We start from the raw sequence: 17050 nt of genomic DNA, 5'->3' as shown, positions 1-17050 counted from the left end.
GTGGCCACTTCATTGGCCCGGATAGAACAGGAGCATCTTCAGAGATTGTGTTTGGGGCCTAAGTGAATGTAAATAATATCTTCCCCACCAGCTAATATGTCCTCATCACTGTCTAAATAATTTCTTTTAGATATATTGTCTTATTATTGTACAAAATAATGGACTCCATTATATTTTCCTATTTTCATACTACTTATTTTCATAATATTCACTTTCATTACACTCTTTTGCCTGTCTCCCCCCATGGTTGCTTCTTGTTTTTACATTTTTCTCTCTCTCTCCCTCCCTCTCTCTTACTCTCGCTTTTTCTCTCCTTCCCTCTCTTTCTCTCTCTTTCTCTGCTTGCCTCTCTGCTAGTATTTGCTTTACACTTTCTACCTGCACTCCCCCTTTTAAGCAAAGCCTCAAGTTCTGGGTTTTTGCTTATTAATTGGAATTAAGAATTTTAGCCAGGCATCGGTGGCCCTCACCTGTAATCCTAGCTAGTCAAGGTGCTGAGATCAGAAGATTGCGCTTCAAAGCCAGCCTGGGCAGGCAAGTGCATGAGACTCTTATTTCTAAATAACCACCAGAAAACCAGAAATGGCTATGTGGCTCAAGTGGTAAGGTGCTTGCCTTGAGCTGAAGAGCTGAGGGGTAGTGCCCAGGCCCAGAGGTCAAGCTTCATGTCTTACCAAAAATAAAAGTGTTTCCATAGATTTTTCTTTCAAACCATGATAATAAATTACATTTGTTCATGTAGATAATATAGGAATTTAGTATTGTTGGGTTATTAACAACTACTTAAATTATTTTTGAAAAATCATAATGAACTATGCTTTATGAATCTCATCTTATTCTGAAATATTACAAAAACAGTAGAGTTCTTCTATAGGGTCCCAATGTAATAGGAAGCCCTGTTCTATATCAGAAGTATCTATCAACCATTTCTTTCTCCTGTATCTTATTTTACATCTATTCAATTATTATTTTTATTTGTCAATTATCTTTCAGTAGTTGTACAAAGGAGTTGCCATATAACAAAAGCAGTTTATGAATACAGTGCATATTGATTTGTGCCACACCTACAATAATCACACCCCCCTCTGACCCACCATTCCCTTATATTTCTTAGTTTTGCAGTATAGGCAATGAATTCCTTTTTAGCAAATTTAGTTTTATTTATTTATTTATTTATTTATTTATTTATTTATTTATTCATTTATTTATTTATTTATTGTCAGGCATGGGGTTTGAACTCTGGGATTGGGCATTATCTCTCAGCTGTTGCACTCAAGATGAGCACTCTACCACTTGAGCCAGAGCGCCACTTCCTGTTTTTTAGTGGTTTATTGGAGATAAGGGTGACATGGAGTTTCCTGCCCGGGCTGGCTTTGAACTGAGACCCTCAGATCTCAGCTTCCTGTGTAGCTAAGATTACAGGCCTGAGTGGCCTGTGCCCAGCTGATTATAGTTATTTTAAAGAGGTTGTGTAGAGGGATTTCATTTGCATAAGTCAGATGAGAACATTTCCTTTCATACAACATCTTCTGTTCCCTCATTTTCTCCCAATGAGCTTGACTACATTCTGCCCCTTCCTCCCTTCATTCGTCTACCCTTTCCCCACCCTCTTTTTGATGTACCCCAATTTCTTGCATTAATATTCTCAGGCTTTGTCCTAGTCTTTCTAAAGATTATACTACTAGGGCCACATTGGCAGCAGCGATGGTGGAGCAGGAAGGCTCTCACAATGAAGCCCACAATCACATGCAAGTTAAGCTGCATGGAGAAAAGCGGCCAGTATGGGTCACACCAAATGTACTGGACCATCTTCTTCAGGTACATGTCCCAGAGCAAGCCCTCTGAGGCCCAAGAGCTCATGTGCTCAGGAGCATACTGCTGTTCTTCCCTCATGGCCAGCAAAACAGCACAGCAGAGCTGTCCATGCTGGTGTTGGAGTCCCTGAAATGGATGTAGATGGCAGAAATGGATGGAGTGTCTGGCTAGGGTGTTCAGTTGATGGACCCCTTCTCCAGAGCCCTGAAGTGTTCCAGTTGGGGTTCCTGGAAATGGGGCCATCCTTAGCTCCTTCCATTTTGGGCCCTGACCCTGTGGAAAGAGCCGAACTACTGGGAATCTTGATACTACTTTCTACACTCCACAGACGGTGAGGGCTGTGCCAACATGCTGGTGGAGGACTCCACGGCCCACAGCTTCCATGGCAAGTGGACATACTTGTGGCTCAGGCAGTGCTGCAGTTTCTCTATTGGAAAACAAAACCAGGTCTGTGGTCTTCATCATGTATGCACAGAAGCAACATCCATCAAGCACGGGCCGCCCTCCATCCAATCCCTGCTCCACTTCATCTGATTTCTGCTGCTGGCCTTGGATGGCAGCAAGCTAACCACGTTCATGGTGCTGTGAGAGCAGTTCCAGCCCTCCCTGTGCAGGTACCCAATACATGACAAGTAGCTCGACAGGACAGAACAGGACAGGAGAGTTGTCCCTCAGGGTACATCCCAAGCTTTTGTCTTCCTATGGAGGCAGTTGGCCACGTCCTGGCCTCCCTTAGTTACTCTATCACCTACAATTTTTCTTAGTTATGCTCTATGTATTAAAAACTTCTTTAAAGACAAGTTATTCTGTTCATGGAGTTCATACTCACAGCTCTAAATACTGAGATGCCTAAAATATATCATTCTGCTTTGAGTAAATTCCCTCCAAAAGGTTTTCCAATTCAGAAGTTTATCTTTAATGGATTTTATAAAACCTTTCAAATGTTATACAAAAAAATAAGGACTAAGTAAATGAACGATCAAGTACTTAATGATTAGAAGACTCAATGTCCTGAAACAATTCTCCTTAACTGCTCAGTACATAGAGTATAATTCCAGACAAAATTCAGCCAGATATTTTTTACGAGAAACTTTTAAGAGGGCAAATAGTATTTCCTCACTTTCTAAGGAAATATTTTTGTAGAATCAAAATGATCTCTTCAAAGTTTTAGGAAAATCAATAATAAATTCATCAGTACCTAGAGTTTTATAGATTGCAATGCATTTAAATGTAAATTGAGAAAATTTGTGTAGATTCCATTTTTTTTCGTTCTTCCTTAAGTAGGTTTGATAGGTTTTATCTTTGAATAAATCATCTGAAGCTGTTTATTACTGTACTTTTAAATTTTATAACGGTAGGATTTCTGATAAAGTACTCATTTGTTTTGGTTATTGGCAACTGGTTTCTTCTCTGTTTTGTTATTTTGTATTTTGATCCGTCTTTTAAAATATATATCCATTTATTGATCTATTCAGACACAGCTTCTATTTTCATTGATTTTCTCTGCTGTGTTCAAAAGCAGGATTTTTTTGCCACTTAACGAAATGATTCTTAAATAGAAAAGCAAAAGAAGAATAGAATAGAAAAATAAGAGTATCAGTTCAAGCTTGTAATCCTATCTACTCAGTGGGCAAAGAGCTGAGGATTTTGTTTCAAAGCCAGCCAGGGGAGGAAAACCTGTGAGACTCCTATCTCCAACTAAACACCAAAAATGCTGAAAATGGAGTTTGTGGCTCAAGTAACAGAGCACTGAGCTAGAATTACATATGTGAATCCCCAGTGTCCTGGTAAGTTGTGTTTGTTTTTTTTTTTTTTGAGGAGTGTAAATGTGTACAATTTTTAAGTCCTTAACGTAGCCCACTGCATGTAGTATGAAGTTACACATGGTCTGATCTACTGTCCATATGGTAATCACTGAGATTTAAAAGTCTGTCTTCCTGAACATTTTCCAATTTTCTTCTTTGACCATACATTTAGGTATCAGGGGTTTCCTATGGTCAATTTTCATTTAAGGAAAAAATCATTTCAGATTTCATTTAAAGTTTGAGACTGAGACTTGTACTTGGTGTTTGATGTTGTTGCTCTTTAGCTAGTACTTTACCAACTAAGCTATGACTTTAATCCATAATTTCAGGTTATTCAAAATGCTAGGAAAGGTAATAGTGATAATAATGCAATTAAGTCTTTCGCCCATCTAGATACCCACATTTGGTTTGTTTGGGTTCCTAGTTTATCAGTATATTTATATGTCATAATTTTGTTTTTGTTTTTGTGCTATTACTGGAGCTTGAAATCAGAAACTTGCCCTCTCCTTGAAACTGGACATTGTTAGCACACACTGGTAATTCTATCTACTCAGAGAACTGAGATCCAGGTTTAAATCCAGCCCAAGAAGGAAAGACCATGAGTTTCTTATCTCTAAATAATCCCCCAAATAAATTTGGAAGGGAATCTGTGGTTCAAGAGTAAAACACCGCCCTTGAGGGAAAATGCATAAGTGAGAAGGTAAGGTCTTGAGTTTAAACTCCAATATCAGCACTCAAAAACGTTGCTTTCCTTGAGCTTTATATTAAATTGCTCAGAAAATAATCAGCATTGTAGTAATGTTTAACATTACTATTACAATAATCAGTTATATTTATTGATGTTATTCCTTTATTTTCCTAAAGTTTACTGACACATTAATAGAAAGACAGTAATAGAAAGACAGGATTACTCTTTCACAAGTATTTATGGTAGTTGAATATATGGAACAGAGGTGCATACCAGGAGTTTGGACTGAAGAGAGATATTTGCAAGCTCTTCACATAAATAAATGATAGTTGAAGACCCTGTGGGCATGTATGAAATAAGCTAAAGAAACCAGTAAGGAAAGATAAGGCATGATTCTGGAAAGCAAACAATTTTGGAAGAATAGAAAACAAGAAAAGTATGTAGCTTTTGGTAAGAACTTTCTAACTCACCTACACAGTGAGCACATTTGATTCCTCATTTCTAGTAAAAGCCATTTTATTTTCATTAACAATGATCTATTTGTTCCATTATATAAATTTAACATATTATATATTTCCTAGTAGATTAATATTTATACTTTTTTTCCTTTATAGAAGAAGTCCTACATTGTAGACAAGGCTTACCTCAAATCCTTATTCTCTTGTGTCAGGTTCCTGAGTTTTGGCTGGAATTACCATGTGGTAGCATAGTACTATATCCACTTATATTATTTACATTTTGTACACTTGAAAATTAGTGTGAACAACTTTAAGCCATAGTATCTTCATGAATTTGAATAAATTTCTTTCAGAAAAATGTTATAAGTAGAGTTACTGAGTAAAGTCAAGTATGGTACACATACCTGTAATCCCAGTACGCAAGGGTATTGTAAGTTTAATAGCACCCTGAGCTTCACAGCAAGTCCTTGTCATCATCATCATCATCAACAACAACAACTGGTGGGCTTGGAAGAGAAAAAGTATTAAGTGACGTGATAGGAATATACAAAATTGTGTGTGTGTGTGTGTGTGTGTGTGTGTGTGTGTGTGTGTGTGTGTGTGTGTGTGTGTGTGTGTGTGTGTGTGTGTGTGTGTGTGTTGGCCCTAGGGCTTGAACTCAGGGCCTGGTCAATGTCCTGAGATTTATGCTCAAGTCTAGCACTCTACCATTTGAACCAAAGCTCCACCTCCAACCTTTTTAGAGGTCATTGGAGATGAGTCTCATCCAGTTTCCGGTCCAGGCTGACAAAGAACCTAGATCCTGAGGCCTCAACCTCTTTTATAAGTAGGATTATAGGTGTGAGCTTGTAGTAGGTGTTGTATTACTGTTAAGTAATATGGTAAACATCACGCCAGTTTTTACTCGCCCCAGCAGTGTTTGAGTGTTGCACACACACTTAAAACACAACCCACACCATGTTTGATGACATCCAGGTCTCATAATCCTGTGATATAACTATTGTTACCTATGAAGAATTTGAGGTCCAGAGACTTTAGTTAACTTTGAATCCACAGCTTGTATAGAGTGGAGCTTGTATGCAAGCTCAACTAGGTTTGTATATTTCAGAAAACATGGTATCAACATGTGTTCTAGGCAACATGTGTTCTAGCAAGTACTGCTCTTTACAGGTACTATTAAATTCCTCTTGTATGTATGACTCATTCCTCACCCTTTAAATATTTGCACCCCATCTCATAAGCTAGGGAAAGTACAAGTGATGAGAAGAGCCATTTTTGAAAGAGAAATTGATAATGGGGTTTGAAATTGGTATTGGATATTAATCTGATCTTCTTCCATTTCAGATTTGCCTCCAGCACTATATTTCTGTTTTTTTTTAAATTTTATATTATGATAAAGGTAATTTACACATAGATTATAGTCATATAAGTCAGGTATGAGTATATTTCTTTTTGGAAATGTCACCCCTTACCTTGCTCTCTTAGATTTTCTCTCATTGGTTTGGTTTTTATTAACATCTTCTTCTTCTTCTTCTTCTTCTTCTTCTTCTTCTTCTTCTTCTTCTTCTTCTTCTTCTTCTTCTTCTTCTTCTTCTTCTTCTTCTTCTTCTTCTTCTCCTCCTCCTCCTCCTCCTCCTCCTCCTCCTCCTCCTCCTCCTCCTCCTCCTCCTCCTCCTCCTCCTCCTCCTCCTCCTCTTCCTCCTCCTTCTCCTTCTTTCTTTCTTCTTCTTCTTCTTCTTCTTCTTCTTCTTCTTCTTCTTCTTCTTCTTCTTCTTCTTCTTCTTCTTCTTCTTCTTCTTCTTCTTCTTCTTCTTCTTCTTCTTTTCCTTTTCCTCCTCCTCTTCCTCCTCCTCCTCCTCCTCCTCCTCCTCCTCCTTCTTCTTCTTATTACTGTGATGTAGAAGATTTGTTACATATGTTTGGTAATGACTACCTATTTTTGTCTTTGTTTTTGTTATAGTCATGAGGCTTGAACCCATGGCCTGGGCAGTGTTCCTGAGCCCTTTTGCTGAAGAATGGCATTGATATTGAGCCAAAGCTCTACTTCAATGAGTATATTTCTATTTGGACAATGTCACCCTTTCCCTGCGTCTCCTCCAGTTTTCCCCTCCTTCCCCACCAACAAGTTTCATAGTGCACTTTCAACATAGTCTCAACTGAGTGCCACTGCTGCATTTGTTCATCCTTTGTCCCTCCATTGCTATGCCCCCTTTACATTCCCAAAGAGAGATAAATGAAAAAATGACAAAAATGAAAGAAAATAAAGAAAAAATATTATCTTTCTTCTGGTCCTTGGTCACTCGTTATTTTTGAGATAGGTTGTGTGTGTGTGTGTGTGTGTGTGTGTGTGTGTGTGTGTGTGTGTGTGTGTGTGTGTGTGTGTGTGTGTGTGTGTGTGTGTGTGTATAGTGGGGCTTGAACTCAGGGAGCTGACCTTTAGCTATTTTACTTATAGCTAACTCTCTACAACTTGAACCAAACATCCATTTCTGGATTTGAACAGTTAATTGGAGATAAAAGTTTCACAGATTTTCCTACCTGCGGTAGCTTCAATCCACTTTCCACAGTTCTCATCCTTCTTTTTTTTTTTTTTTTTAATTGTATTTTATTTTATTTGAGAACATACTGTACAGGGGGGCTACAATTACATGGGCAGGATAATGCATACATTTCTTACCAAGCATTGCAGCCTCCTCCTTTGTTTACCCTTCACTTCCCTTCCCCGCCTCCCCCCTCCCCCCACCCAATTATACCCCCCTCCACCCCCCACACCGACATTGTAAAGCTGGTTTTGACATGACATTTTGTACTTCTCATTGTTGCAACAGGTCCACCTGAGTCCTTAAATGACTTGTTTGTCCCCATCTCCTCCACATGTTATACTGACATCAAATATAGTGAAAGCGGGGGTTACACTGTGGGGGAGGGACATACAAAGCAACAAAGAAATAATCTTATAAATGCGTTAGAAACACATGCATGAAAGAAACGAAAACATTAAAATACATATTTAAGGGTTCATTTTCCTAACATCACATTATCTGACCTTTTCCGCTTGACTCATACCTATACTAGATATTGCAAATAAGGGAAACCATGGGACCTATGCTTCTTTGGGCCTGGCTTACTTCACTTAATATAATTTTTTCCAAACCTTTCCATTTCCTAACAAATGGGGAAATGTCATTCTTTCTGATGGAGGCATAGAATTCCATTGTGTATATATACCACATTTTCTTGATCCATTCATCTACTGAGGGGCATCTGGGTTGGTTCCATATCTTAGCTATGGTAAATAATGCTGCAATAAACATAGTTGTGCTGGTAGCTTTAGTGTGGTCTTGTTTATAAACATTTGGGTAAATGCCCAAAAGTGGGATTGCTGGATCATAGGGGAGATCTATGTGAAGTCTTCTGAGGAACCTCCATACTGCTTTCCAAAGTGGTTGAACAAGTTTACATTCCCACCAACAATGAAGTAAGGTTCCTTTCTGTCCACATCCCCTCCAGCATCTGTTGTTGTTAGAGTTCTTGATTTTTGCTGTTCTAACTGGAGTGAGGTGATATCTCAATGTTGTTTTGATTTGCATTTCTTTTATGGCTAGGGATGTTGAACATTTCTTCATGTGTCTATTGGCCATCCTTGTTTCTTCTTCAGAGAAGCTTCTCTTTAAGTCTTTCGCCCACTTATTTATTGGGCAGTTGATTCTTTGAGGATTTGTTGTTGGGTGGTTTAATTTTTTGAGTTCCAAGTATATTTTAGATATGAGACCCTTGTCCGTTGTATGGCTAGTAAAGATCTTCTCCCAATCGGTGGGCTTTCTATTGATCTTGCCAGCTATGTCATTTGCCCTGCAGAAGCTCTGCAATCTTATGCAATCCCATTTGTCCAACCTTTCTTTGATTTGTTGTGCTTCCGGGTCTCTATTCAGAAAATTTCGGCCTGAGCCAAGGAGACCTAGGGTTTCTCCTATTCCATCCTGTAATGTTTTCAGAGTGTCTGCTTTGAGTTCAAGGTCTTTGATCCATTTGGAGTTGATTCTGGTGCAGGGTGATATATAAGGATCTAGCTTTAGTTTTCTACATGTAGTTAACCAATTTTGCCAGCACCATTTACTGAAGAGGCTGTCTTTCTTCCATTCTATTGTTTTGGCTTCCTTATCGAAGATTAGATGGCTATAGGTCTGTAGGTTCATTTCTGGGTTTTCAATTCTATTCCATTGGTCCTGAGGTCTGTTCTTATGCAAATACCAAGCTGTTTTGATTACTATGGCTTTATAGTAGAGTTTGAAATTTGGTATTGATATTCCTCCAGCAGTGTTCTTTCCGTTGAGGAGCGTTTTTGCTATTCGGTGTCTTTTATTGTTCCATATGAATTTTTGGATTGCCTCCTCTATTTCCTTGAAGAATGAGGGTGGAATTTTGATAGGTATCGCGTTGAATTTGTAGATAGCCTTGGGAAGTATTGCCATTTTCACGATGTTAATCTTGCCAATCCAGGAGCATGGGAGGTTTTGCCATTTTTTAAGTTCTGTGTTGATTTCCTTTTTCAAGATTTTAAAGTTTTCATCATAGAGGTCCTTCACTTCTTTGGTTAAGTTAATTCCTAGGTATTTTATTTTTTGTGGGGCTATTACAAATGGAGTTGCTTTCCTAATTTCAGCCACACTTTTCTCATTGTTGGCATATAGAAAAGCCATTGATTTTTGGGGGTTAATTTTATAACCTGCTACTTTGCCAAAGTTTTGAATCAGCTTGAGTAGTTTGGGAGTGGAGTCTATGGGATTCTTTAAATACAAGATCATGTCATCTGCAAAGAGGGAGAGTTTTATTTCTTCTTTCCCTATTTGGATCCCCTTTATGTCTGCATCTTGTCTTATTGCTGTAGCTAGGCATTCTAATACTAGATTGAAGAGAAGTGGAGAGAGTGGGCATCCTTGTCTTGTTCCTGAGTTAAGAGGAAATGGCTTTAGTTTTTCACCATTGAGTATAATGCTGGCTGTAGGTTTGTCATATATAGCCTTTATTGTATTGAGGAATGTTCCATGGATTCCTAATTTTTCCAGAACCTTCATCATAAAGGGGTGTTGGATCTTGTCAAATGCTTTTTCTGCATCTATTGAGATAACCATGTGGTTCTTATTCTTGCTCCTGTTGATGTGATGAATAATATTAATTGATTTGCGTATATTGAACCAGCTTTGCATCCCTGAAATGAATCCTGTTTGATCATTGGTGTATGATTTTTTGGATGAATTGTTGAAGTCGATTGGCCAAAATTTTGTTGAGAAGTTTTGCATCAATGTTCATCAAAGAAATGGGTCTATAGTTCTCTTTCTTTGATGAGTCCCTGCCTGGTTTTGGGATGAGGGTTATGATGGCTTCATAGAATGTATTCGGTAGTGAGCTTTCTCTTTCAATTTCATTGAAGAGTTGGAGGAGTATTGGTGTGAGCTCTGCTTTGAAGGCCTTGTAAAATTCCGCTGTAAAACCATCTGGTCCTGGACTTTTCTTAGCTGGGAGGTCTCTTATTGCTGTTTCTATTTCGATGCTTGATATGGGCCTGTTAAGCTGGTTTAACTCATCTTGGTTTAGTTTTGGCATGTCAATATTTGCTAGGAAAAGGTGCATTTCTGTCAAGTTCTCAAACTTATTAGCATAAAGTTTTGAGAAGTATCCCCTAATAATGTTCTGAATCTTGGTTGTTTCTGTGGTGATGTTTCCATTCCCATCTCTGAGTTTATTAATTTGGGTGTGTTCTCTCCTTTTTCTGATAAGGTTTGCTAAGGGTCTGTCAATTTTGTTAAGTTTTTCAAAGAACCAACTCTTTGTTTTGTTGATTCTTTCTATAGTTTTTTTGGATTCTAATTCATTTAATTCTGATTTAATTTTGATTATTTCTTTCCGTCTACTGGATTGGGGTTTATCTTGCTGCTCTTTTTCAAGGAGGTTTAGATGTGTCATTAAATTGTTAGTTTCCGATCTCTCCAATTTGTTGATGTAGGAGCTCAGAGCTATAAACTTGCCTCTGAGTACTGCCTTTGCTGTGTCCCAGAGGAGCTGGTAATTTGTGTGTTCATTTTTGTTGAATAGCATGAACATTTGAATTTCCTTTCTAATCTCTTCCATGACCCACTCATGATTCAGCAGTGTGTTGTTCAGCCTCCATGTGATACCGGACTTTCTTTGGTGGCTTTTGGTGTTGAGATCTAATTTTATTCCCTTGTGGTCAGAGAGAATGCAAGGTATAACTTCAATGTTTCTGAATTTAGACAAGTTTGCTTTGTGGCCTAAAATGTGGTCTATTTTAGAAAACGTTCCATGTGCTGCTGAGAAGAACGTGTATTCTGTTGCTGCTGGGTGAAATGTTCGGTAAATGTCTGCTAAGTCTAGTTGATCTATGCAGCTGTTTAGATCTGGGGATTCTCTGTTGAGTTTTTGCCGAGTTGATCTATCTAGTGGGGAGAGTGGTGTGTTAAAATCCCCAACAATTAATGTCTTTGGATCTCTATGGGATTTGAGGGAAAGTAGTGTTTCTTTGATAAATTTGGGTGCTCCATTGTTTGGCGAATAGATATTTAGAATTGTAATATCCTCCTGAAGGAGAGATCCTTTAATTAGTATGTAGCGACCTTCTTTATCTCTTCTCACGAATTTTAGTTTGAAGTCTATTTTATCTGATATTAGGATTGCAACTCCCGCCTGTTTATGAGGGCCGTTTGCTTGGTAGATTTTGTTCCAGCCTTTAACTTTGAAAATATGTTTGTTTTTACGGGCAAGATGTGACTCCTGCAGGCAGCAGATAGAGGGGTCTTGTTTTTTAATCCAACTAGACAGTCTATGTCGCTTAATTGGAGAGTTCAGTCCGTTCACGTTAAGAGATAGGACTGAGAGGTATTTGAGGGTTCCTGCCATGTTATCCACCTTCTTGGGGGCTGTGAAAACTGGGTTCTTCCTAAGGTTCTTGGATTCTCAGTTTGGGTGCAGTTTCTTGGCCTTTGTTGCGTTCTTGTTGGTTTTCTATGTGTAGGACATCTTTAAGAATCTTTTGCAAGGCTGGTTTGGTGGAGATGTATTGTTTCAATTTTTCTTTGCTATGGAAGGTTTTTATTTGGCCTTCAGTTAGGAAGGAGAGTTTAGCTGGGTACAGTATTCTTGGTTGATAGTTGTTTGTTTTTAGGGCATGGCATACGTCATTCCAGGCTCTTCTTGCTTTGATTGTCTCTGCTGAGAAATCTGAGGTAATTCTAATTGGTTTCCCTTTATAGGTGATTAACCTTTTCTCCTTGACAGCTTTAAGGATCTTTTCCTTGGTCTGGGTTGATCCTGTGTGGATTATAATGTGACGGTGGGATGTCCTATTCTGGTCTGGTCTATTTGGGGTTCTAAAAGCTTCTTGTATCTGAATAGGCCTATCTTTTTGTATGTTTGGGAAGTTCTCTGCTAGGATCCTGTTAAACAAATTTCCTAGACCATTAACTTCTGTTTCTAGGTGCTCCTCTACACCCATTATCCTTAGATTGGGCCTTCTGATGGTGTCTTCCAGGTGTTGGATAGACCTATCATATTTCTTGGACTTGTCTTGGATGGTTGTATGTTCTTTCTCTATAATATCAAGGCTGTCTTCAATCCCTGAGATTCGATCTTCTGCATGGTCTAACCTGCTGTCGAGACTCTCTACTTTGTTTTTTATCTCTTTTCCTTCTAATTGGTCAGCTTTGATGGTTTCAAGTTCTTTGTTGAAGCTCTGTTTTAGGTCTTGTATGATTTTCTTTACTTCCTTAATTTGGTGTTCAGTGTTTGTTCTCAAATCACTTAGTTGATTGGTTATGGTTTCTTTGGACTCCCATTCCTTCTGTTGGGTTCCATTCAGCATTCCCTTTGTGGTCTCCCTGACTTCCTTCAGCTCTTTGTTAATGGATTCCATGAATGTCTTTAGTGATCTTTGTGTATTCTCTACCTGGTCTCTTAATTCGTGAATTACTCTTTGATTAGTTTCCTCCCTTCTGTGGGATTCCTGCAGTTCTCTTTGAGTGATCTCTGCCTGCTCACGCCATTCCTCCCTTTCTCTTTGAGTATTCTCAAGTTGTTCACGCAAATCCTGTATCAGTTTTTGAGAAGCTTCCTCACGCTTATGATATTCCTGTATAAACTTCTGGGATGCCTCCTCTCTCTCCCTATCACGCTCATACAGAGTCCTTTGTACATTGTCAAACTTCTCATTTATCATGTTTGCTATTAGTGTTTGTAGAGCTATTTGGGAACTCTCCTCTGGATTATTCTTTATCTGTTCTAATCCCTGATTATCAAGGTTGGGAATTGAGATACCCGAATTTGCCATTTTTCTTGTGTTTTTTCGGCTTACTCGGCCCATTTGAGATAAAGATTGCACCAGTTTTGTGCTAGAACACTATCTTAAGGCAACCATCAACCAAAGTTTGCATTTGTACAGTCAATAGTTTACAGATACAATCTAGTTCAACAGATACATCTATTCAACATCAAACAACTATATGTTAAAGGACTTCGAACCGCAGAAAAGAATTTGGAAAACCAGAAATTATTAGGATTAGGGAGAGATGTGGGTAAAAAATAGGAGTAGATTGGTGTGGGGAGGCACAGGGAGAGTTAACTATGTCCTAATCACAGTGCAGGAAATGAGTTGGGTAGGATGCAAGTAGAGAGAGAGAGAGAAAGAAGAGACGGAAAGGGGAATAAAGAGAGACCAGAAAAATAATAGAAACGTAAAAATTAATGTTATTATAGAGGTTAAAAGACCGTCTATTTAGAATGGAATGTGAATATGTTCAGAGAAGGGGAGGGACATAGCGGAGATGTGAAAAGCTTTGAGGATGGGAACGGGAGAAGAAAAGATCAGAAGTTCAGTAGAGCTAGATAAAAAACAAAAAGATAATTAAGAAAGAAAGAAAAAGAGAAAGAAGACAAGAAAAGAAAGGAAAACTCTTATTCACGTATTCCTAAAATAAAAATTATAAGATGAGAAAAAAAAAAAGGCTACTGGAAAACAATTATTTTTTCAGAAGAGGCAAAAATTAAAGATTAATAAAAGTTTTAGAAGGGAAAAAAATTTATATATATATATATATATATATATATAAGGTAACAAAAAACAAAAAACAAGCAAAAAAAAGAAAAGAAGAAGAAGAAAAAAAAAAGAAAAAAAAAGTCTTTTGATTTTTTTTTTGGGGGGGGGGAGGAATGGGAAGAATCCTGTATCTCCCTTTTCTCTGCAACCAGTCTCTTGTTGGAGTCTCTGGTCAGGTTTGAGGTCCTGTGGCTTGATTGGTTTCTTAAGTCGGTTGGTTGGAAGAGGCAGAAAAATGCTCTGCTTTACCCAAGATTTTGAGATCCCCCTCCCAGGTTAGTTTTCTGGGAGGGTGGTCTGCTTTGAGAGTCACAAAAGAGGGGGATGTGGTGATGAGGCTAGGTTCTGGGTAGAGTTGAGGCCTTTCAATAAACAGTAGCTTTTCCCTGGGGCTATTTTGTGATAAAGCTCACAGCGCCCAGCCTGGAGCCATTCTCAGGGTTTCTGTTTTTCAATTGATTGTCGAGGCTGCTAGAGGGAGGGGCAGCCTCTGGCTCTGGTTACCCAGTGAAGTAAGGCACTCTGATGGCTGGCGCCTGAGCTGGGTGGCTTTTCCCTGGATGGAGCTGAGTCTGGCAGGTCACTTCGCCGTTAAGTTCTTGTGACCTGCTAAATGACTCATTTTATTCCAAGGCCTGAGCTGGAGCTAGCAGCTCCTCCGAGCTTTGTCGGTATCCAAGATGGAGATCACCGGTGCTGGGGGGGAGGGGTGGCCTTCCCTCCTCTGCTCCCTGAGGAGTGAGGATGTCAGGCTTGTACTCACGCCGAGTCTTGGATCCTGGGTCGTCTCTGGTCTGCAAACAGCAGGATGAAGATGTTCGCTCCTTGTCGGTTCTTGTTGGTGTTGGGTAGAATCCGCTCGTCCGCTGCGTCTGGCTCCTTCTTTCCCGACTCTCTGTGTCTCAGGTATGTCTCCGCGGCGGTGGTCGCCGCTGCCGCGGCCCCGCCGCCGGAGCGGCAGCTGCTGCGTTTCCTTGGCTTCCCCTCTCTTGTCTAACTCTCTGTCCTGTGATGACACACTTGGTGTGATTCTCTGGCTTAGGACTGTTCACTGGAACTCTAAAACTCCTTTCTATGCGAGAGCTTGTTCAGATTCCAGCTTCTCCTCCGCCATCTTCCCGGAACTCCTCTCATCCATCTTAATAGCCACAGTTGAAGCTAGATGTGAGCCACTGGTGATGCTTGGCCTACCTTATTTTTATTAAGTAGTTGAAATGTAAAATAAAGTTGCAGCAGTATTACAAAAGAATCAATTTAACTTACACAGCTTCTTTAAGTTTTAATAATTTGTCACATATGATATATACGGAACAACAGTTTTTGTAAATGCCCCTGAAATTTGGTTTTCATCTGGGATTTTTCCTCAACATGAACTTGATTTTATAACTTTTTATCTAATAAATATTGATGAAAACATGTCCAGAGGGCATTAATTATCTTTTCTTGGCTTTCATTATGAAATGGTGCAAGGTAACGCGTCATGATAAATTTGTGTGCCGGACCCTGATGATATATTCACATTCTTAGTCAGAAGGCATTAGTGCCTGTTACAAATCACCTAGATCTGACAAAACCCTATCTCAGGTCTTGTTACCACATTCCTCTATGTCGTTCTCTTAGAGAGCAATTCCGAGTTTCCAGTGATCATGACAGAGCTGTCCTGGACCCTCTCAGGACCCACCAAGAACACCACTCATGTGTGTCACCTAAAGAGTGATGGGAGACTGGTGTCTGCTTCCTATGATAGAAAACAACACAGGATCTGTTACGTCCTTAAACTGTCCTCAGTCCTGAGGATTCCTCAATGAGCATTGAAACTTAAGAATTAAGGAGACATTAAACTTTCTCTTCCTTCTGCCAGTTTCTGCTGCTGTCATCTTCTGTGGAAAGAAATAATCTGAGCTCTAGAAGCCATTTTGCTTATTCTAGGCCCTTAGAGTAAGTCTGGCTTTTATACTTAGACATTAAGATATGTAGTGATAAAAAATAGCAAACAACATTTTTCCTATTCTATTTATTACTCAAATAGGAGTTTGAGAAAGTGACTTCTAATTAAGTGCTTCATACTAATAAGAGTTATTGGTAGAATTTGAAAACATATTTGAGTAAGTTCCTCAGTGAGCTGTGCAGAAGAAACCACAGCAAGTGTGCTGGGTCCTCCAGTCTAACCTCTTGACCAGGAAGGAGCACCTCCCTGCTAGGCCTCCAAATTGAAAAAAGAATACTGCTTATATCTCAGATTACATGCCAAAGCTAGATACCAAAGAAAGATAAGGATAAGTGGTTAGTTTGACTTTGGAACAATGCAGATGGCAAAGAGAGTTCTAAGTGAACAGAAACAAAAAGAAATTTTCTTTTGTTCATATAGTACAATAAAAAGAGCTTTTCTTATTATCACTAAATTGTGGTTATTTGTACTTAGTACTAGCTTCTTGAAACTCCTAAAACACTCTTTCACATGAACTCAGAAGTTCCAATGGTATCAGCTTGACATTTGATGGGAAAAATTCATTTTTACACTAAAAATATTTTATTGTAAAGATGCTGTACAGAGGGGTTATATTTACACGAATAAGTTACATTTCTCATTGAAAATTGTTTCCCACTCTATTGTTTTTCTCTGTCTATCCCTTCCCTCCACTCCTTCCTCCCCCCATGTCCCCCAGGTTGTTGTAAAGATCATTCCCGCTTTAATGTAACCTATTATTGTTGCACTGGGTCATCTTTCAGCATTTTGTTATTTCCCTTCCCTTTCCTCAAATACATGCATATATAGGATGGAGGGTACCAGAATCAAAGACAAGAATTGCCAGGGATAAAACTAATTTGAAAAGAAAAATGAAATAAAGTAAAAAGAAAGAACTAGTTACTGTACATTGGCTATATCAAGGTTGACAACTAAACAAAATAAGACCTGCTGTTTCAATATCTTCGTGTTCATTTCAATTAGCATCATTTTGTATGATCACACATATGTTTATAGTACTTCAGCTATTATAATCCTCTGTCAGGACTAACAGGATAATACTAATTGCAAATAAGGGAAATCATAGAGCCTATGTTTCTTTGGGCCTGGCTTACTTCACTTAATATGATTTTTTCCAAGTCTATCAATTTTCTTATGAAAGGGACAATATCATTCTTTCTTACAGAAGCATAAAATTGTGTAAATATACCA

The 17050-nt window shown here is 38.8% G+C and overlaps 1 pseudogene; it reads left to right on the top strand.

Annotated features, from left to right (window-relative positions):
* The first annotated feature begins 1792 nt into the window (after positions 1-1792).
* LOC138815463 (Golgi to ER traffic protein 4 homolog pseudogene) overlaps positions 1793-17050 on the top strand; it is a 37708-nt pseudogene continuing 22450 nt past the window's right edge.

This window comes from Dipodomys merriami, unplaced genomic scaffold, assembly GCF_024711535.1.
Source record: "Dipodomys merriami isolate MVZ:Mamm:240054 unplaced genomic scaffold, mDipMer1.0.p SCAF_640, whole genome shotgun sequence".
NCBI classification, from domain to species: Eukaryota; Metazoa; Chordata; class Mammalia; order Rodentia; family Heteromyidae; genus Dipodomys; species Dipodomys merriami.
This window is presented reverse-complemented; position numbering and strand designations above follow the sequence as displayed.